This window comes from Musca autumnalis, unplaced genomic scaffold (genome assembly GCF_047663935.1).
Source record: "Musca autumnalis isolate F117 unplaced genomic scaffold, ASM4766393v1 scaffold_5, whole genome shotgun sequence".
Taxonomy (NCBI): Eukaryota; Metazoa; Arthropoda; class Insecta; order Diptera; family Muscidae; genus Musca; species Musca autumnalis.
The window spans coordinates 119,753,317-119,776,456 of NW_027412088.1; the positions used below are offsets into that span (position 1 = coordinate 119,753,317).

The 23,140-nt window shown below is 35.3% G+C and overlaps 1 protein-coding gene across 3 annotated transcripts in view; it reads left to right on the plus strand.

Annotated features, from left to right (window-relative positions):
• Positions 1-23,140, plus strand: part of Elk (Eag-like K[+] channel) — a 989,230-nt gene that overhangs the window by 155,961 nt on the left and 810,129 nt on the right. The window lies entirely within an intron of this gene.

The following is a 23,140-nucleotide window of genomic DNA, read 5'->3' on the forward strand; positions in this document are numbered from 1 at the left end:
GAAGAGTTGTTAGTTAATGTGTGGCAACTAATTTTTAGATTTCTATATATTAACAATGTATAATATGTATGTATCAAACCTTCGTAGTAGAAGTCTTAAACAAATATGTACATCCAGAAATATGGATGTGTTATCTATTTAATCGAAACTGAATTAAAGATAATAAGTCGAATGTTTGCTGGGTTACGCTTAGAATGTATCTCTACTAATTGGAAGAAAGAAATTTATGTCTGTCCAGAAACAGCTGATCGTGTCATTGACCTACTTTCAAAATTGGAAATGAATTCTTTCCATTGACACACTTTTGATTGATTGGAATAACAAAATTTGGTCGCTCAGAGAGTAAACACAATATTTCCGAGAAAAAATAGCATTTTATAACATTTAATAATTGAGTGATGAACGGAGAATAATGTAAAGAGTATGAATAACTAAGTGGCTGTCAGTGATGTAAATACATGTGTATGAATGTATGTAAGATAATAAGGAATGAGTTGGCGTAAGAGAACGTTGATGCGAAAGTAAACAGGTTATTGAGGATAAAAAATAGAAAGACAGGGAAGAAACTTGAAGAGCGATGGTGAATGTTATTTGATATTTAGCTCAAATATGTATGCCAGATCACGTGGATTATAAATACTGGCAGGTTTAATTATTTGAACAGAAGCTCACTGGAGAGCGCTAAATCTTGTTTGGAACAGACAATGTAAGCGCGTTGTTGGTATTAACGTTGATATTTCTTTTTTTTCACTTTGCTTTAGCTTTTTTGTTCATGGACTCACCAGTAGTTTGCTTTCATCAAGTGACATATTTTGTTTCACTGCAATTTATCTTTGTTTCTTCTAATAAAATTCAAAAAAATAAATATATAAAGTAAATAAAACCAAAACAGATTTGTGTTTTTTTATTTGTTTAAAACTTTATTCAGAGAAGTACAGACAATGAATGTGAACAATAATAAGAATATTGTTGAAAACATATTTACTCTACTGGTTCCGCAAACACCAATTTCAGCAAGGATACTATCTAACATGAATGGATTGATGGGAATATTGTTCGTAACACGTCTTCTCATCAAGGGGCAACTGTATGACGATGATTTTCCCTATTAAGCGCGGGCATCTTTCTATCTAAAGATATAATTTCAAACTGAAACCTCTATCCCCAAATTTAACCTTTTCGGCCCCGAACTTTTTTCCTCGCATTAGTAGTTATTTTAAAAACATAGAATTAAAGTATAAGTCAAAAATAAGACATAACATAAATTGGTGGGCGTTACCCCACCTATTTCGGAAGATACAGTACATTTTATCTAAAATTTATTTGCTCATTATTTTGTGCAATTATGTAAATATAAATGTTATAATCGTATAGAAGTATACCTCTGACCTTACTTTTGAAGAATCAAAACTAAAGTTAACACAAAGCTCATACATTTTAATTTAGAAACGATTTAAATAATTTGGACTGTACACATCGATTTTTGACATGCCGTGATTTTCCAGACTTCACATTGAATAATGCATCGTAGTTCTGTTGATCGGGATACAACTGGCACTTTTTATAATTTTTGCATTCTTAGGACTACAATTAGCCAAAGCAATGTGTTCTTTGAGGAAAAAATTCCGTTAGTTTTAAATAAAACGACGTCAAAATCGAAGTTGCTTATAAGCAACGTTGGGGCCGAAAGGGTTAAATAAAAAGACTTGAACATTTTTAGTTGTATTAAATTTCTTTATTTATTAGTATTTTTGCTTAATAAGTTGGATAATAAAAAGTTGGAATTTCTAATTGTTTTGATTCTAATTTATATACATCTGTTCCGCCACCATCTTGTCACCAGCCTGTCTTACATGTTCGTCTCCTAGTGAGAGAAATCTTGTTGGCAAGTAAAGAATAGAGTCATTTATCCGCAATACAATTCTCTTCCCGTATTTTGTTGTGGTCTTGAATGCACCAGTTATGATGTAATCCTTATTGTCCTCCATATCCTTCAAAGGAATTATTGATTTGATGTTGAAGGAATTGAAGAAACTAATTAGGTCTCGGCTCGCCATGTTTTCACTTGTAATTTAACTTTAATACTGTGATCCTTAATTATAATTATTTGCTTTTTATACTAAAATTGTAGTTTGGTTAACAATAATTTCACAATATTGTGAAATTCATTAAGCCTACAGATGTTACGTCAATAGAAAATCATTGTGGATTTCATAATCGTACAGATTAATTTCCCCACTTTCCCCCTTCACTCTCCTAAAATAAACCTATCTTCACTTTTCCATACACAGATGTAAGGAAATCATAGTCATAATCTAAACATATTCCTTTTTCAAGTTCAATGTGAAGATATGAAGATGAAATATACATACATATAGGGTTTAAAGAACCAGACGTGGTATCGTCTTTAAAAAGTCCAATAACCCTGTTTCATAACATTTAATCAAAACAAATTGAATATTGAGTAATATTGAATATAGGTTTAATGCAAACATGCACAGCGTACATTTAATGGAAGCTCAATGACATACACACAAACGCTATGCCTCAACAATGGCCATCGATTTCTTATTTGTACACATTGGTTCCCCTTTCCCCCTTAACTCTCCCAATCATATTAGCATTCATATCCACATCCATTGCAAAGATCAAAGATCACCAAAAAATTCAATCCACCCTTCAATTCAATATTAAAGACTTTGTCGCATTCACCGAATAATAATAATAAACAAATCGAAAAGAACGATCGAATTCATATTCAAACACACAGTAAATACTCAAGACACTTGTCCTCTGACTTAAAGCAAGGCAAAAGAACAATTGACATACACACAAACATACAATAAAGCTATCGTGACGGCTGATCCAATGCTAAGCAAAGGAATCATACAACATACACACAAACATATATATAAACACAATGCTACCCACTGTTGACTCAGTTATACAGTCTATTTGGAATTAACTATTTGAATCTGTCGAATGGTTTTTCTACTCTTCAACCATCGATGGCTGTGTATATCAAGCAACAGTACTTTAAACCTACCCAGCAAAATTAATTGGAAGTAGTGCAATGTGGACTAGTTCTTTCACGGCATGTTTTGATGCAGTTCAAACGGAATCGTGAAAAAGGCACTCCAATCCTCACATTTTAACTGCATTTGGATGCAATCCAAAGAATCACATCCACTTGTCATATTTTAACAACATCCGGATGCAGTTCAACGGAGTCGAGAAAAGGCACTCAAATTCCTCATCATTTAACGGCATCCAGATGCAGTCCAAACGGAGTCGTGGAAAAGGCACTCCGTTCGCTACATTTTATTAGCAGTTTTTAGAGATCCCTACAAGTACATAAATCAGTTTGTACATCTCTACAGGCAGCGGCATACATTTTCCAAAAAGAGATAAGCGTGTTAACATTTCCAAAAATTTGTTAATATAAAATAAAAAATATTTAATTTGCGAACATTTTTTCGATAAGAAAAATTCCCAATGGAGTGCTGTTGGAGTACATGTCTGAATCTTAACTGGTGATGGTTAGACAACATCAAACTCATTTAGCAGATGAAGCAAGAACGGTGCAGCTTGGTTTAAATGGAGAGGTGGGAAACAGGCATGGTTGCGATTGAATTCAATGCAGAATTTTCATAATTTGTGTTAATGAAATAAAGTTCTTAATATTTTTGTTTTACACAAATAATAAATGCATTTTATTTGTTCTGGGATATTTTGTAATGGCTTGCACGCATTCCGAATGTATCACAAAACACGTGCTTTGGACTGCATCCTATTCTACCCCCAAAGGGTTAGTGAAAATGCAATGCCAAAGGGTCAGTTAAAATGCAGTGCCAAAGGATCAGTTAAAATGCAGTGCAATGGAGTGCATCTTTCAGTAGTCACGCTCTTGTAAAAATCATGAGTGCAAATGCATAATTTGATGCAGTTGTACATACGATTTATCTGCCTTTTTGGAGGCAAACTTATTGCAGGGTAGTATTGGGCAGCCTAGTTCCCTAAAAAGCGATGTTGGGATACCTCTCACACACAAAATTCGGAGAAAGTGAAGTTAAAGAGCTCCTCTCGCATCGTTTTGATTATTTTTTCAGTAGTTTGTTCTAGCGGCCTCATTTACAATGGTTCAATCTTTTTCCGGAGTAAGTCAATACTTCCTGAGATAATGGTCCAAGCTCCAAAACCCTTCCGGCACATACTAAAATGGCTATTGTGCAAGATAACTCTAAAACTTTTTAAAAACAAACGTAGTTTAACGTAATTTAATATTTTATATAATTTGATTTGGTATAGCCCCACATTAGGGCACTTGCAGATTTTACAGAAAACTCGTGATACAAAATCAAAATATTTTATATACGGCATAATTATTGTGTTTGGTTTTGTTGTTTTTTTTCTTTTTTTGGTCAGTGGCTGAGGGTATATCTCACAGCACAGCTGACTGATACTTTCTTACTTGTTTCTGAATTTTTTAGATTCTCTAACTCATGTCATGGTAGAATAAGAAAAGGTAGCAGCAATACACAGCTGACTGAACTGGGTTGTAACGTTAGTGTCAAATTTCATATGACATTTTATACATTTATGTACATTAGGGACATATATTTTTTGAGAAAAAAAATATATCATTCGGAAAAAAACATTTCCCAGAAAGACTTCTTCATATCAACCTCCTCCAAGTTCGAAAGATAAGCCGCGCAGTAAATCCCCGCTTGTAGAGGCGATACAACGTTTGTTAATATGTGAGGTATTTTGTTAAAATTTAAAAAAATAAAGCCCTAATAAACATGCGCTTCTTTGATTTCTAAAACAAAACATTGAAACAGCTTCTCGTTTTTCTATGAATTTCCAGCGACCCCAAACTTTTCTGCAAGAATTCTACTTTCTGCGAGAATTTATGCATTTAGTGGAATGATGTGGAAACATAAAAATTGAAAATGTAACGAATTTTCATTCATGTTTTCCAAAATATTGAACCAAATGTGAAAAATTATTAGTTTTTTAAATTCCAATAATTTATAGACATTTCCTTGTTTTGTTTACAAATACAACTGGCAGTAACGTTTAGAGATGGGCGCGTGCCTAAAAAATTAGACACGAACATGCACGAACACGGACCAAAATTTTTATGCACTTTCACGCACAAACACGGTGTTTTTCGAGAAGGCACGAACACGCACACTCACGCACGAAATTAAAGAAAAGATATATCGATATAGCTGTACATTTATTTGTTAAAAAAATGCATATGTTCTAAAATATACATATTGCAAAATTACTTATAAACAAACATTTACATATTCTTATTTAAAAACATTATTTTGTCTAAGTTAGAGCTCGAAAGTCTAGTTCGTCTTTCGTTGAGAATATTTCCAGATGTGGAAAAAATCTCTCGCTCGTTTCTGAACTGACGGGTATAGCCAAAATTTTCCTGGCTAATTGTTTTAAATATTTTAGGTTCGACTGTTTCCAAAAGTTTAAAACATCAGTCTGGCTAGATACGGCACTCGCTAAATATGTATCAATTTCAGTATCTACTTTTCGTCTTTTTGCCAAGTTTTGGTCCAAAAACTCTGAAAATTCGTGTAAATGTGGCATTGTTATTTCCTCCTCATCATTAGAACACTCTATGTTCTCACCTTGTATATCAAGTAACATTGCTTTTGCATTAGCTATTACGTCATTTCTTTTATCTTGTAATAAGAAATTCATCTCCTTAAACGGCGGAAATAAAAACGTCCCTATAAGATGTGCAATTGTTGGCACAAAGCGTTTAAGCAATGATTGTTTAGTTTTAGCTTTCAAATCTTTCATGAATAGCTTTAATTTTTCGGAAAACTCTTTGCATATTTTGAGAAAACCCAATAGAGGTTCTAGCTTTAAGTCAGATATACGATCCAACTCATTCTTTTCTAGCAAAATACTCTTAGTCTCATTCTGGACTTGGTATATGCTCTCAAGTATAATATATATGAATTCCATTGTGTTCTTATATCCTGTTTTAACGTTTTCGACAATTTGTTGTTTAGCTACGAGTGTTTAAAATATCTTACACGCTTTTTGGAGCCGTCAATCAGTTTTCCCAATTCGGGAAGAGTATATTTTTTAACAACATCATCCATAACTAAGTTCAAATTGTGGCAAGCTCAAGGTATACGTTTAAATTGTTTAAAATCCGAAACAACGTTGGAGCCATTGTCGGTTACAGATACAGAATTACCGAACTTGTCTTCAATATCAAATTTAGCATGATAAACAACTGATTTTCAAAGACAGTCCCAGCAAAATGTTTGTAGCCAAAGAAGTAGTTGAATCATGAGTGCAAGTGATTTCGGACTACATCTTTTTACGTGAAAGAAGTCATGATTTTTACAAGGGCCTGGTGCAGTGAGGGTACTGTCTAATTTGCTTCTTAAGCACATATTTTGCATTAGTTCTTTGTAGTGAATAAATATACATTCCATGGAAAGTATTTTGAATTGATTTTTCGATTCAAACAATTCGCAAGCGAGGATATGGGAGAAGTTAACATCTATTAAGCGAGGATTTTTCACTGATTTGAGACCTCAGGGCCATTTGAAAAATTATTTAAATGAGTTTTGGTAACTTTTAATTAATATTTATGATCTGTTTCTCTAGAACGTTTCGAATTAAAATTTGTTCAAATTACTACCAAACTCATGTTTTTGTAAAACATATTTGTTTGACAAACAAGTAAAAAAGTATCAGTCGGCTTGGCCGACAGAGATATACCCTCAGCCGGTGTATATTGAAATATTTTTTTTCCAAAAAACGTATATATTTAGAGGGTTTTAAACATTTTGGGCGTATGAAACGACAAAAATGTTGATTAGGATTAAAGAGCAAACGTTTTGCAGAGGAAATACTTAAAGGAATGGATCGACATTGACCATTATGGAAGTGGATCTCCAGCCAAAAATCAAATCGATTCGATAGCAAGTCTTAAAGTGAACTAATCCGAAATTTTGTTTGGGAGGTACTGGATGTAGTGGACAAATATAGTCCATATTTGAACCTGATCTATATCTGGTAGATATATTAGGATGTGTAAAGTATGGACCAATTCGGCCACTCCCTTCAAAAGTTACCGTACGAAAAATTTTTCCGAACATTTTTGAAATTTTGTGGGGGAGGTATCTGAAGGAGTGGACCAATATGGCTTATCTTCGAACTTAAACTATGTTTGGACAAAATATTACTAAGACCCAATCGGCAGATCCGTTCGAGACTTATCTTGCGCTCCAACCAACTCACACGGTGTAATAGGGGTTTTGTACAACTTTCAAGTTTTTTTTCTCAGGAAGTATGGACTTGCCCCTGATGAAACTTGTACGTCGAATGGGGGGCAGTAAATACAAGTTGCTAAAATAAAAATCAAAGCGATTCGAGAGCAGCTCCTAAACTGAACTTATCCGAAATTTTATGTGGGAGGTACCCGAAGGAGTGGACCGATTGAGTCCATATTGGAACCTCATCTAAGTCTGGCAGACGTTTCACGAGTTGCAAATTATGGACCAAATCGGTTGCTTCCTTCAAGAGTTATCGTACGTACAAATTTTCCGAATATTTTCGAACTTTTGTGGGGGACGTACCGGAAGGAGTGGCCCGATATAACCCATCTTCGAACTTTAACTAAGTTTGGACAAAATATTACGAAAGCCAAATTTTGGACCGAATCGGTTGATCCGTTCGAGAGTTATCGTGCGCTCCAGCCAGCCAGACAGACAGACGGACGGACATTGCTCAATCGACTCCAAATTGTATGAAACACATTTCGTCGAAACATACTTGGGGTCTAAAACCATTACTTCCATGAGGCACATTTTGTCCATATGAAAGTGTATATACCCTCGTTAGCATAAATGCTGAGGGTATAAACAGTAGTTTGATAATAGTTCGACCGAAATATAATATAATGAATATAAAACAATGGAATATCTCAAATAAATCAAATACTTTTATTCTAGAAAGTTGGCTTTTATTACTCAAAAATACCCAAAAACATCTTAAAATCCTACTTGCATAGAGTCATCTAAAATTGATTGCATTCTAGCTGCACCATGTCCTTGTAAAAATCATGACTTCTTTCACGTAAAAGGACATAGCCACTTGCACTCATTATTCAACTACTTTTTTGGCTACAAACAAGGATTCAGTCTGATATTTCTTGTACCCATGATTATCTTTTTGGATACAAACATTTTGCTGAGTAATTAAAATACCATAAAATAAATTGTTTCTTGTGTTCTTGAGAATTTTATTTGCAAAAAGTTATTATAAATGTCAACATTGCTAAAATGTGAAATTTTTATGAAACGGATTCAAATCGGACATTGTCGAAATGTGAAGAACGGAATGCATTTTTCATGACTCTGCGTGGACTGTTTCTAAAAAAGCTATTCAATCACTACTTCACATAGAACAACTTCAAATAAATTTTGCTGGGAGTATATTGCGTTAACCCGCTGAGTTGTTTCTGTATTTGATTCTCTCTCATGAACAAAACAAATGGCAAGCAAACATCAAATTTTTGTTCTGGCCTCTCCATAACATAACAACAAAAAGTACCAGACTACAAAAACGAAGCAAATAATTTTTGGAAAACCACAGTTGGTGAATTTTTTGGTCGTTTTATTTTGTTGTTCGATTTTCTTGTTTAGTATGGTCTCTTGCACGACTTCAAAAGGGAGCCCAAAAATTTAGCACGATCGTGACACATAGTGCAGGTCGTGTTTAGTCGTGTCGTGCAAAATCGTGTCGAACAGAAAAACACGATCACGCACGGCCAAAAATTTATTCCGGCACGACACGCACAAACACGGCGATTTTCGGGAAGGCACGAACACGCACTACTCACGGCACGACACGCGCCCACCTCTAGTAACGTTACAAACAAAAACAAATTCCTTTGTGGTTGTTGTTCGAGTTGTATTTGTTGTAGTATTAACTTTACCTTATATTTGTTCTACCGTGAACTCATATTTTGAGTTACCGACACAAATTGGTAAAATTAAAACGCGAAATTGAATGAAAAGTTTAAATAAAAGTTGACCGCACTCTTACTATTGCCTTTTTTTGATCGCTAAACTACTGAAAACTATCGCTGATTACCGAAATTATAAACAATTTAATTTTGCCGATTGTTTCGGTAGCGCAAAAAGTGTTTTGGAAAATCGCACTTCTTGTATAGAAATTGCAATAAATTATTTAAAAAATGCATGACTCCTTTTATTATCATTCTTTGATATACAAAATCACGGGTAACTACGGATTGGTGTATTGTACTCTCGTAATTATACAACCAATGGAATTCCATTGTCTTATTCAAAGGCTATAATATTTATATAAAACAATATATTTTTTTGGTTTCGACGAAAAGGTAGTCAGTTGCTGATGTTCATAGAAATGGCTAAAATATATTTACCATCATGATATGAAGCATTTGAAGTTATATCTCAAGTCGTAAGAGGTTCATGTCCCATGGACACTGAAAATCAATATGTGTACATCGGCTACAAAGTTGATATCTTTGAAAAGACTATAAATACATATACAACAATTGTAGTGAAATTTTAGACTACAAAAATACACAGGAAATGTCGCCTAAATTACGATGGAGGAGTAAAATTAAGAAGTAAATTTTGTAGCCAGGAAAGCTGATTAAAGTGGTCACAACCCGTGATATTTGCTTAATATGAATTGGTTTATCTTAGTTGTCAGGTTATTATCAAGTAAACGTCTGTTATTAATGATTTTAACTTACCAAATTATGTGTTTTTTTGATTACTCGGTAATCCGGACATCGACGAAACATGTGGATTATCGAGACTATACTGTATATTCATGGTTTCTTTTTATGATCTAAATAGCATCCGGCTGTGTACATAGCATCCGTCTGTCTATGCATTTTTGTAATTAAGGTATTGGTCGCAGTTATTATCCTATCCGGGTGAAAACTAAGAATGGGCCTTTTTATTGTTCAGTGGAAGAAGAATGGAGAATCGGTTCAGATTGGAATATAGCTCCCATATATATTTGCCCAATTTTTTGTGTTTTGTCCAATATTCTTGACATTTGAAATGTGCAGCGGAATTTGCTCTAAACATTAGAACACAAATATTATGAAATTTGCTTTCATGTTTTGATGCCCAAAATATTTCAATTAATTCGTATATACTGCTCATTTAAGATATCTGCACTGTTTTAATGGTTCTATACCATTCAAATGCATTGCGCATTCGAGGAATAAGCATTTACGTGGCGGTTGTTTTCTTGTGAATAGCGTAGGGTATCACATAGTTCGACAAATTATTTGAAAATATTTTTTGGCCTGCAGATAAGCATTATTTCACAACATTTAATTAATTTTCAAGAACCGATTTTTGCCAAGGATAGTTCTCGAAAAGTACATCTACGTGGCACCAATAACTCAAAATTTACATAAGTGTGAACTACATTTTCAGTTTAAAACCTAAACTTAACCCTCTCATCCCCGATATTGCATACATGCAACATTGTCGTTATGACCGTCTATGTACCGCTATTTTGCATATTCTGCTTTGAATCTTTATCAAAAGTATACACAGGATGCTGTTTAACCTTGTAACAACAAAAAATATCGGTTCTGTCTCGATTAACAGAACTACGGTGCATTATTCAGTGTGAAGTAGGCCGGGGCGATTTGAAAACCTTAACGGGCCCTTCGCGTTTCTGATTCCTGGGTTTGAACTAAGCAAAAAAGTCTACTGGACCATACGTCTACGATGAAAATCGAGCCTCCCGATTTTGACTTTAAGTTTTTTATTGACGTTTTTTAGATATTTTGGCATATAACAGCCAAACCATTGAGATTTTCGATCCAACACAAAGACAAACATTGTAGCCAAGACAGTAATTGAAAACTCTCTAATACACCGCAAAAGCATTGGAACGCTTCTTCAGGCAGTTTTGGCCTTAAGATTGTGCAAACTTTTCGGAAAATGTCGATAAATGACATTGTGCTACAACATTTGACCCGAAAAATATTCAAGTGTTCTGATGCAAAATTATATCGTGTTGGGATCCATGGACAACGACAATGCCCTTATTTCGTTTGGGTCACTTCGTTTTATTTTTTTATAACGGTAAAAGTAGTGAAAGTCTGGGTTTCTTACATTTTCAAATTTAAACGGGCATATCTTATTTTTTCCACAACGGATTTGTTTTGATCCTTCTTCCTTTTAAAGGGATGAATAATGTCTTTTGAATAAGCTATTATTGTTTTAAATCGGTTAACAAATGGCTAAGTTATAGTGGTTTATGTCTGAAAACCCCCACAAAAAAACTATAAAGGAATTTCTCATAATTTTCAAAAATATAATGTTTTTTTGTTTTGTTCAATATTTATTTTGAAAATTATGAGAAATTCCTTTATAGTTTTTTTGTGGGGGTTTTCAGACATAAACCACTATAACTTAGCCATTTGTTAACCGATTTAAAACAATAATAGCTTATTCAAAAGACATTATTCATCCATTTAAAAGGAAGAAGGATCAAAACAAATCCGTTGTGGAAAAAATAAGATATGCCCGTTTAAATTTGAAAATGTAAGAAACCCAGATTTTCACTACTTTTACCGTTATAAAAAAATAAAACGAAGTGACCCAAACGAAATAAGGGCATTGTCGTTGTCCATGGATCCCAACACGATATAATTTTGCATCAGAACACTTGAATATTTTTCGGGTCAAATTTTGTAGCACAATGTCATTTATCGGCATTTTCCGAAAAGTTTTCACATTCTTAAGGCCAAAACTGCCTGAAGGAGCGTTCCAATGCTTTTGCGATGTATTAGAGAGTTTTCAATTACTGTCTTGGCTACAATGTTTGTCTTTGTGTTGGATCGAAAATCCCAATGGTTTGGCTGTTATATGCCAAAATATCCAAAAAACGTCAATAAAAAACTTAAAGTCAAAATCGGGAGGCTCGATTTTCACGGTAGATATATGGTCCAGTGGACTTTTTTGCTTAGTTCAATCCCAGGAATCAGAAACGCGAAGGGCTCATTAAGGTTTTTTTGCTTCCACACAAATCGCCCCACCCTAGTGTGAAGTCTAGCACTCCAGAGCAAATTTAAATTCGTTGTGTACAGTCCAAATTATTTTAATCTTTTCTAAATCAAAATATATGAGCTCAATGTTAAATTTTAGTTTTGATTCTTCAATGTAAGACCAAAGGACCACTCCTGAACGTTTAAAACATTTTTATTTACACAATTTCACAAAATAATGACCAAATAAATTTCAGAAATGATATGTTGTAACTTAGTTTTGTCATATACATTAATTATATGTTTTCAAAATAACTATTACCGCAAGGAAAAAATTTGGGGATGAGAGGGTTAATTTTTAGTAAACGATAAGTGACAAAACCCTAAATTGTCGCAAGTATGATTACTGGCTTTTATTTTAACTAAAAAATCGAAACAATAACTGATTGGGATATGTGTGATTTACTTTCTCTATTGTCATGTGCAAAGCAAAAATAAAAGAAATTCCACTTGGCTTGTTTGAGTGTACAAAGCGTACTAAATTTGGGACACTTTTCTTGTATTAGAGTTGAGGCAAAGAGGTCATTTCGAAAAGTCGTTCTGCAAGTATACGAATGGGAAGGGTTTTTTGAAAATTCGTGTTTCTGGTTACGTAGAGTACTAAATGTTAATTATCATATAGTTGGTCAAATATGTAGTTTTAATTATAGTCGCTGAAAATATTTTTTCAAAAATCTATGATGTAAGATTTTGTCCCGAATTTGTCTCAGAAACGACCCATATTTCAAAAACGATTTTTGGCTAGGATTGCTCTCGAAAAGTGCGTCAGCATATCACCAATATTTCGAAAATTACATAAGTCGATATATTTTTATATCATGCATGGCATGAATACCATGAGATAATTTTTTGAAAACGATCGTCGCCATTTTATATTATACCTAAGTTTATTTCATGATAACATACAAATATATATATTAATGACTACAATAAAATAAGTAAAGTAGGAGAAAAAAACTCAATTGTTTTTAGTTGTGTAATAATAATAATATAATATAACACTGTGTGTAATTTTTGAGTCATGTTTTATTAACCATATTCTGACTCCACAGTCTGATAGAATACCAAAAATGAGAAGACACTTGTCTCGCCGTTTTTCCCTATCTCATTAACTTTCGCGGTTATAGGCCTCCAAAGGTTTGAGGATTTGATGTAAAAAGGATCATTTAGTCAGGACTATATCTTCCAAACCGTTAGGAAATTTGAATTTATCTCAGAGGCAAAGTTGTAGCTCTTGTCTTAAAGAACACAAATTGTCAACACATAAAACCCATCAAACTTTATCTGCAAGGACAAAATCGCCATGGTCAAATTTCTTTTAAAAATGTTTTCAAGTTTTGTTATACAGCTGTCAAACCGATCAAATTTGAAGCAATGAACTACAAAAATGTACCTCAGATCTAAATAAACATTTTTCTAGAATATACGAACTCTGAAGGAACAGGTCTTAATGGTCAAAATAGCAAAACAATTGCGATTTTTATCCTCTTTTCTCGGCTTCTGCTCCATAGATATTAAACCGTTCAAAATTCAAGAAAACAATCAACCACAATAGTGTAGCAAAGGCTTCAATAAACAACTTTCTGGAATATGCGAAATGTGTATGAACGGTTTTTAATGGTAAAAATAGCAAAAATCTTTTGAAAATATCCAATTTTTATATTTTTTTCTCCGACTCTGGTCCAAAGATTCGCAACCGCCCAAAAATTAAGGATAGCGTCATCATTCCTAGAATCTTCATATGTTCTAAAAAGTTGTTTATTGAAATCTTAGGTACATTTTTGTGGTTAACTGTATCCTTAATTTTTGGGCCAGAGTCGGAGAAAAAAATATAAAAAATATGAATTTGGAACGGTTTAATATCTATGGAGCAGAAGACGAGAAAAGAGGATAAAAATCGCAATTATTTTGCTATTTTGACCATTAAGATCCGTTTCTACAGAGTTCGTATTTTCTAGAAATATGTTTATTGAGGTCTGAGGTACAATTTTGTAGTTCGTTGTTCGCTTCAAATTTGATCGGTTTGAAAGCTGTATAACAAAACTGGAAAAAAAATTTTTAAAAGAAATGTGACCATGGCGATTTTGACCTTGCAGTTGAAGCATGATGGATTATATGTGTTCACAATTTTTGTTCTTTAAGATAAGATCTACAACTTTGCCTCCGAGACAAATTCAAGTTTCCTAACGGTTTGGAAGATATAGTCCTGAATAAATGACTGAATAAATGACTCCGAGAAGATTTGTAGGGTAATAAGTATCAACCTGCGGTTTGTATTCTCTACAGATAGGGAGACCCCTCTGCGATCCGTACTAGGCGAATAAAGGCTCACTGAAGATTTGTGGTGAAAATACCCAAAAAGTATCTAACCTAAAAATTAGCCGCCAGCCTTGAAACACGTACGCTAAAACATAATAGGTTAAAACATAAAAGGTTAAAACATAAAAGAGATGATTAGCAACTTAAAGGTAACATAGACTAGGAATTCAAAAAAGTATGTAAATTCAGTTTAGGTGAGCTTTTCTGATCGATGTGTTCATTTTAGTAATTCATTCAATATTAAAAGTTCAAAGTAAAAATAAAATATAATTTCGATTCAGCGTTGAACCGAACCCGAAATTATCCATCCGATAGAATATTGAGCCAAGGGCAATCCTGGCTGAGAGAGAACACGAGGGAGTATAATGCGGGAGTAGACTTCGGGACCCAACACTAACTTGGCCGAAAGAATGTTATCCGCCAATTCTAACCCCACAAATGATTCTTGCAAGGTTTGGGGTAGGGGTACGGACAGTGTATCAGCGTTTCGCAAACGTGACTATTCCGAAAACATGGGTCTACAATAGCGCGAACCGGGACTGTTCGATTGATTACGCTAAGCCGTACGATGAGTGTTGGAGCAATCGCGACTACCCTGCCAACAGGAAGTGTTGCAGGTGAAACGATTAAAGGGACGATAGCGGGTGTTGTACCGTGACGTACAGGAACAAATTGATTTGTGGGTTGCTTATTTGTCGCAGCACGAGCAGGGATGCTTTGAGTTGAGGAACGGTGCCTGCGCGAGTGAAGCAAAGTACGATGTTTTTCCTTACACCTAAAACACCGTTGCTTGCTGGTACAAGTATTGTACATGTGTCCTGGTCGAAAGCCGTTCGAACACAGATGCAATTGCTTGCAAACGCTTCGCGTGGCTCATTTTCTTAAACGCGTTGCAGCGATAGAGTGGATGGGATCTGGTACAAAAATAACACTTGTTAGGTTGGCGATTTGGTTTGATTGTGGTAGAAGTTGAAGCCACGACCGAATTATTGGCTACTTCCACCACAGCAGTCGAGACGGTTTGATAGCTTGCTCCGCTTGCAGCTGTCTCCACAGAAGCCCCGTTAGGCACCGGGAGTATGCTCCCTCAAAAGCCTCTCCTCGTCCGACATAGGGAAATCGTCCTCGTCATCCAAATAACCGGGGGGAATAGAGGTGCAGATGGGTCCATGACTACACAAAAAACATAAATACAAGTTAATTGAGAGACCTCGTCGATGAATTCGAGACTGGTCGACTCCGAACACCCTGTAACACGATACTGAGGTCTGATAATGTAAAATTGACGTGACTTATACAAACGGTGAAAGGAGGACTTGGTAGAAATTATTATGAACGTGCACGATTGTTATATTAAGAACATTGTTTAGTTAGGAAGAATAACGAGCTTGGACACCGGTCGCCGCACAATACCTTGTGCAGTTCGAATGTCGACAACACGGACATAACCATCGTCACCGGGAAAACCCTGAACTACACGACGTAGTTTCCAAACCGTAGGTGGTAATTGCTCGTGGCGAATAACAGCCAAATCGTCAACCTGTACGTTTCTTTCCGGAGTTTTCCATTTATACATCTTGTGTAAGGAATGCAGATATTCCTCACGCCATTGAATACAAAATTGCTGGGTAAGGGCTTTGACCCTACGATACCGATTGACTAAAATAAGTGGAGCTTCGTTTATTAAGGGCTCTGGAGGGGCTAACAAATGGGTACCTATATGAAAATTTCCAGAGGTGAGAGCAACTGATTCTTAGGGATTATCCGATATAGGACATAAGGGTCGGGAATTAAGGCATGATTCGATGCCAGCTAGTACCGTACTGAGTTCTTCAAATTTGTATTTGAAGTTTTTCGAGTATTTCCGGAAATGACCTTTAAAGCTTTAAACAGCTGAAATTCCGATTCTGAATCATCAGCTAACTGTAATAGGGTACGAATGGCCAAGAAAGGGGCACAATTTACGCCGAAGGTTACAGTTTGTAACTCAAAATCTTGAATAGGGTCCGAAGGCTGATCCCGAAAACTATTCGCTGGAGAGATGAGTGTCTAGAAAGTACCCGAATTTGTCGATACATCCGAGTAATATCACAATTAAAAACGAATTGAAACGTGCGGCAACGAAGAATCAATAAGACCAGATCTGCCTGAAGGGTGGGCCGACAAGAAGCATATCATTTAGACTTTTCCCGTTCGAGGTCTTATTGGACGCATTGGAAACTACACGCAACTTAAAAGTCTGCTTATTCGGATTAATGACACAATGATGGGGAAGATAACATACAGCAGGTTCTTCCAAAGAGGAAGCAGCAAGTGGTATAATGTGATCGTGTAATAAATATTGTGTAATAACCTCATGATAAATTATCTTCACCGCTGGCTTACGCAAAAGTGAAGTTTCGTGACGATAAAATTGGCTTAATACATTGGAAGGAGATTCGCCCTGCTGTACCGAAAGAGGATATTGACATTTCAGGGGGAGAGTGACCACATATCGACCATAGGGATTTCGAGATGTTGTTGCACGATAATTCTCTTTACAAAACTTTTTCGAGAGAGAGAGAGAGGATTTTCCTTTTGGGAGTGTCCTCCAACTCCCAGAATCGGAGTAAGGTTTGGTTGAGAGCTTCAGATTCTGGCGAAGATAAATGAGTTGTGAAAACATGCAATGGAGAATTGGGAATGGGACCAGTGATGACCCAACCAAATATAGAATTTTGTGCCAGTAATAAGCCGAAAATATTATGGTAAATTCCGTTTAAAGAATTTTAGGATACAATTAAACAAATTGGGGTCCGCAAGCCGAAGATGAGGTAGTTGAGACATAAGGTTATGAGGCAATGAGAAAGAAGGTAAACTACCTGATATTTGTGGAAGAACAACAAAACAAAACCGATCCTAATAAAATAATTTCTTTTAGCTGTGGCGGATACGGCACCATTAACCCCCGAAAATGTGGCGACTACTGAATTTGCTGGCAAATTCAGCCGGCGTTGGAAATTTTCAGTAATAAATGAACCTTCTGACGCAGGATCAATGAGCGCCCTAACTGGGAAACCTTCACCGTTATGAATAATGTTAGCCATTGCAGTTCCTAAGAGCACCCTACGACTTTGAACCGTGTGATGGACCTGATAGGTTATTGATGGATTAGCGCTAGAAGATGTAGATGCAACGTTGTCAGTATTCTGGTTCCGAGAGGTTGTGGCAACAGAGGGGGTAGGCATGGAAGAGGAACTCGATGTTAATACAAGTGTATGATGCACACCTTTGCAAATGTTGCACTTGTGGGTGCTCGAAGAGTCTTTTACTGCATGCCCTTTAGAAAGACAATTCCAACAATTTTCATTCTTTTTGGCAATATCTATTTTCTTGTCCAAGGGGAGTTTTTTAATTTGGGACACGACCGCAAGGAATGGCTTTGCTTGGGACATAAAACACACACAGGTTGGTTTGAAGATGTGAACTTATGAACCACCGACGTATTAGTGAAATGCGAGCTCAGTTTCTTCTGACTAGTTTTATTAAATGTTTCGGGACCCTTATATCCCTCAAACAATCTATAGTTTAAATACGTTGAGATATAAAAGAATAAAGTTCTTCCCAAGGCGATACAGCAGATTTGTTACTTATGCTCTGATCTCAGAGAGTTACTGTAATTCGCGGCAATCGTTGTATACAAAGGAAGACTAAAATTGGGTCCCAAATTTCGGTAGGAATATCGTAGACTGCCATTGCAGAAAGACAACCATTAAATCCCCGCTGAAGTGTCTTCAAACCTGAACTAGTTTCGCGATCAATGAATTTGAGGTCAAAAAGTTGCTTAAGATGACTATTGGCAATTACCCGTTTGTTGTCATACCTATTTTTGAGAGCGGTCCACGCTAACTCGAAACTACGATGAGTTGACGGGAACTTGGACATGATTTATTTTGCCTCACCGTCTGTTTTACTATGTAAATGACAGAGTTTTTCGTTGTCACTAAGACGCGAATTTTTAATATAGACCACAGTGAAAAGATCTCTAAATGTCGGCCATGACAAGAAATCCCCATGAGAGGTGTTCATATCGCAGGGCGGCAGTACGAGATTATGTACCATATCCGGATTAGATGAAAACAATGACTCGTGAGTATGGAAACTAATCCCAACTGAAGTAGGAGCCGGTGTATCCACTTGAGTACCCATCTCTCGAGACGCTTGGGTTGAAGTGCTAAAATTATTAGCATTTTCGCCAGGGAATCTTTCTACCGAAATATCTGAACGATTCAGTGGTGTTTGGGGCGAAGATTTGGAATAAAGAAATTCAATGGTGTAACCGGCATTTTAGGGAATGTTAAAAGCTTTAAAATAGCAAACTTCCCTTTTTATTCCAAAAGAATTAAACAAATACCCTCTAATTTGTTCGAAAAATTAAAAAACGGATCAAGTTTTTCCGAAAAGTTCCAAAAATAGGTGTAGCGTAAACCAATAATTAAGTTTATACCTGATTTATTGGTTGAAAATGAAAACACAAATTAACAAAATGTCAAAAAAATTACAATTTTTAAATCCAAAGGGACCGACTGTGGGGTGCACAACTTCGAAACAACAAAAGAAGCAAAAACCGCAACAGAAAATTCCAATATGTTGATAAAAAAGGTGATTGCAATATAAATATATATGAATTTAGGTAAATTACACTGTGTGTAATTTTTTGAGTCATGTTTTATTAACCATATTCTGACTCCACAGTGTGATAGAAGACCGAAAAATAGAAGACACGTGTCTCGCCGTTTTTCCCTATCTCATCAACTTTCGCGGTTATAGGCCTCCAAAGGTTTGAGGCTTTGATGTAAATAGGGGTCATTTTTCAAGACTATATCTTCCAAACTGTTAGGAATTTTGAATTTATCTCAGACGCAAAGCTGTAGATCTTGTCTTAAGGAACAAAAATTGTGAAGACATATAATCCATCAAACGTCATCTGCAAGGTCAAAATCGCCAAGGTCAAATTTCTTTTAAAAAATGTCTTGGGTTTTGGTCTGCAGCTATCAAACCGATCAAATTTGAAGCAAACAGCCAACAACAAAAATCTACCTCAGATCCCAATAAACATCTTTCTAGAACATATGAACTCTGTATAGACGGTTCTTAAAGGCCAAATTAACAAAGCAAATGGGATTTTTATCCAGTTTTCTCTGGTTCTGGTCCACAGATACTAAACCGTTGCATATTTAATAAAACAACCAACTGCAATAATGTAGCAAAGACATCAATGAACAACTTTCTGGAACATGCGAAATGTCTATGAACGGTTCTTAAGGGTGAAAATAGCAGAAAACATTTGAAAATATTAAATTTTTACATTTTGATTTTTCAAAATAGTCTGGCTTAATCCCTTTTGTTGTTTTAATATTTAAAACAACAAGTTTATTAGTGGAGAAGGTTTGGCATTGTTCGCCAAGGGGTAAGGCAAGGAAGACTAGTTTCGATCCACGCCACTGGATCTCATCAGTTCCCTTTGTTTCTTGTTTGTGGATATTCTCCACCGAAGTTATTTTTCAATAACTTCTTCAACAAGAAACTTTTTATACCCAAACATCAATCGTCAGCTCGAAGTATAAACGTAAACAAAGAAAAACATTCAATGAGAAGTTTTTCTTTGGTAACCTAACACAACTCCGACGAAAGTGTTTACGAAACAAAGCAAACCTTCTTCCACTCGTATGTGTCGTTGATTTTTCAACAAATGCACATACCCAAATGCTGTTTGGTAGCTTATATACCAACAACACACAAAACCGTGCCAGTGTTTCTCAAATAGAACATTGGTGGCGTTTATTTAATTGGGATAGCTGTTACAATTTTGATTTTTCAAAATAGTCTGGCTTAATCCCTTTTGTTGTTTTAATATTTAAAACAACAAGTTTATTAGTGGAGAAGGTTTGGCATTGTTCGCCAAGGGGTAAGGCAAGGAAGACTAGTTTCGATCCACGCCACTGGATCTCATCAGTTCCCTTTGTTTCTTGTTTGTGGATATTCTCCACCGAAGTTATTTTTCAATAACTTCTTCAACAAGAAACTTTTTATACCCAAACATCAATCGTCAGCTCGAAGTATAAACGTAAACAAAGAAAAACATTCAATGAGAAGTTTTTCTTTGGTAACCTAACACAACTCCGACGAAAGTGTTTACGAAACAAAGCAAACCTTCTTCCACTCGTATGTGTCGTTGATTTTTCAACAAATGCACATACCCAAATGCTGTTTGGTAGCTTATATACCAACAACACACAAAACCGTGCCAGTGTTTCTCAAATAGAACATTGGTGGCGTTTATTTAATTGGGATAGCTGTTACAATTTTGATTTTTCAAAATAGTCTGGCTTAATCCCTTTTGTTGTTTTAATATTTAAAACTTTGTTTACGTTTATACTTCGAGCTGACGATTGATGTTTGGGTATAAAAAGTTTCTTGTTGAAGAAGTTATTGAAAAATAACTTCGGTGGAGAATATCCACAAACAAGAAACAAAGTGAACTGATGAGATCCAGTGGCGTGGATCGAAACTAGTCTTCCTTGCCTTACCCCTTGGCGAACAATGCCAAACCTTCTCCACTAATAAACTTGTTGTTTTAAATATTAAAACAACAAAAGGGATTAAGCCAGACTATTTTGAAAAATCAAAATTGTAACAGCTATCCCAATTAAATAAACGCCACCAATGTTCTATTTGAGAAACACTGGCACGGTTTTGTGTGTTGTTGGTATATAAGCTACCAAACAGCATTTGGGTATGTGCATTTGTTGAAAAATCAACGACACATACGAGTGGAAGAAGGTTTGCTTTGTTTCGTAAACACTTTCGTCGGAGTTGTGTTAGGTTACCAAAGAAAAACTTCTCATTGAATGTTTTTCTTTGTTTACGTTTATACTTCGAGCTGACGATTGATGTTTGGGTATAAAAAGTTTCTTGTTGAAGAAGTTATTGAAAAATAACTTCGGTGGAGAATATCCACAAACAAGAAACAAAGGGAACTGATGAGATCCAGTGGCGTGGATCGAAACTAGTCTTCCTTGCCTTACCCCTTGGCGAACAATGCCAAACCTTCTCCACTAATAAACTTGTTGTTTTAAATATTAAAACAACAAAAGGGATTAAGCCAGACTATTTTGAAAAATCAAAATTGTAACAGCTATCCCAATTAAATAAACGCCACCAATGTTCTATTTGAGAAACACTGGCACGGTTTTGTGTGTTGTTGGTATATAAGCTACCAAACAGCATTTGGGTATGTGCATTTGTTGAAAAATCAACGACACATACGAGTGGAAGAAGGTTTGCTTTGTTTCGTAAACACTTTCGTCGGAGTTGTGTTAGGTTACCAAAGAAAAACTTCTCATTGAATGTTTTTCTTTGTTTACGTTTATACTTCGAGCTGACGATTGATGTTTGGGTATAAAAAGTTTCTTGTTGAAGAAGTTATTGAAAAATAACTTCGGTGGAGAATATCCACAAACAAGAAACAAAGGGAACTGATGAGATCCAGTGGCGTGGATCGAAACTAGTCTTCCTTGCCTTACCCCTTGGCGAACAATGCCAAACCTTCTCCACTAATAAACTTGTTGTTTTAAATATTAAAACAACAAAAGGGATTAAGCCAGACTATTTTGAAAAATCAAAATTGTAACAGCTATCCCAATTAAATAAACGCCACCAATGTTCTATTTTTACATTTTTTCTCCGATTCTGGTCCAAAGATACCCAACCGCCCAAAAATTAGGGATACCGTCGACTACAAAAATGTACCTAAGATTTTATTAAACAATTTTCTAGAACATATGAAGATTATAGGAATGATTGATGTTTGTTCCTTAAGACAAGATCTACAACTTTGCCTCTGAGATAAATTCAAAATTCCTAATGGTTTGGAAGATATAGCTTGAAAAATAACCCATTTTCACATCAAAGCCTCAAACCTTTGGAGGCCTACAACCGCGAAAGTTGATGAGATAGGAAAAAACGGCGAGACACGTGTCTTCTATTTTTTGGTCTTCTATCACGCTGCGGAGTCAGAATATGGTTAATAAATTTCGTGTTGCACAGTGTTATTTAATAAATATATAATATTTGTCAATTGTACCGATTGTAGGGTGCACGATGTCTAAAAGCCATTTATACCGACTACCGATTCATTTTACAAAAATACGCTAATATTTTTTTTCGAAGAAATATTAAAAAATATTTTATATAAAAAAATATTTTTCTCCTGCAACCCACTATAGAAGTAGAAATAAGGAATATAGTATAAAGGGAAACAAACACAATCAGTATAGCGAAAGTCGTCGCTATACTGGTATGACTGGTAAACAGGTAGAGAGACCACAACGTATTGAATTGCTGTTGGGAGGTTCTTTTTTGGTTTTTTTCTTTTGCTAAAACAAATGCAAAAAGGCGGGTGATTTACAATACGTTTGTTGTTGTTATTCTCACTAAAGGACTATCCCTGGAAAAATAATGGATGTAGGGATAGTAAGAAAATAAACCGAGATAAATATAACAACAACACGTATTGGCGATCACTGCGCTTGTTGGCTTGTTGGTGAATAATTAAATAAGCACGGTATGTCGTTTATATGCTTTATTAAATGTAACAATATAAACGATATTTTTACGTATTTTACATTAATTAGAGTGGACTGTATTGAATTTTAA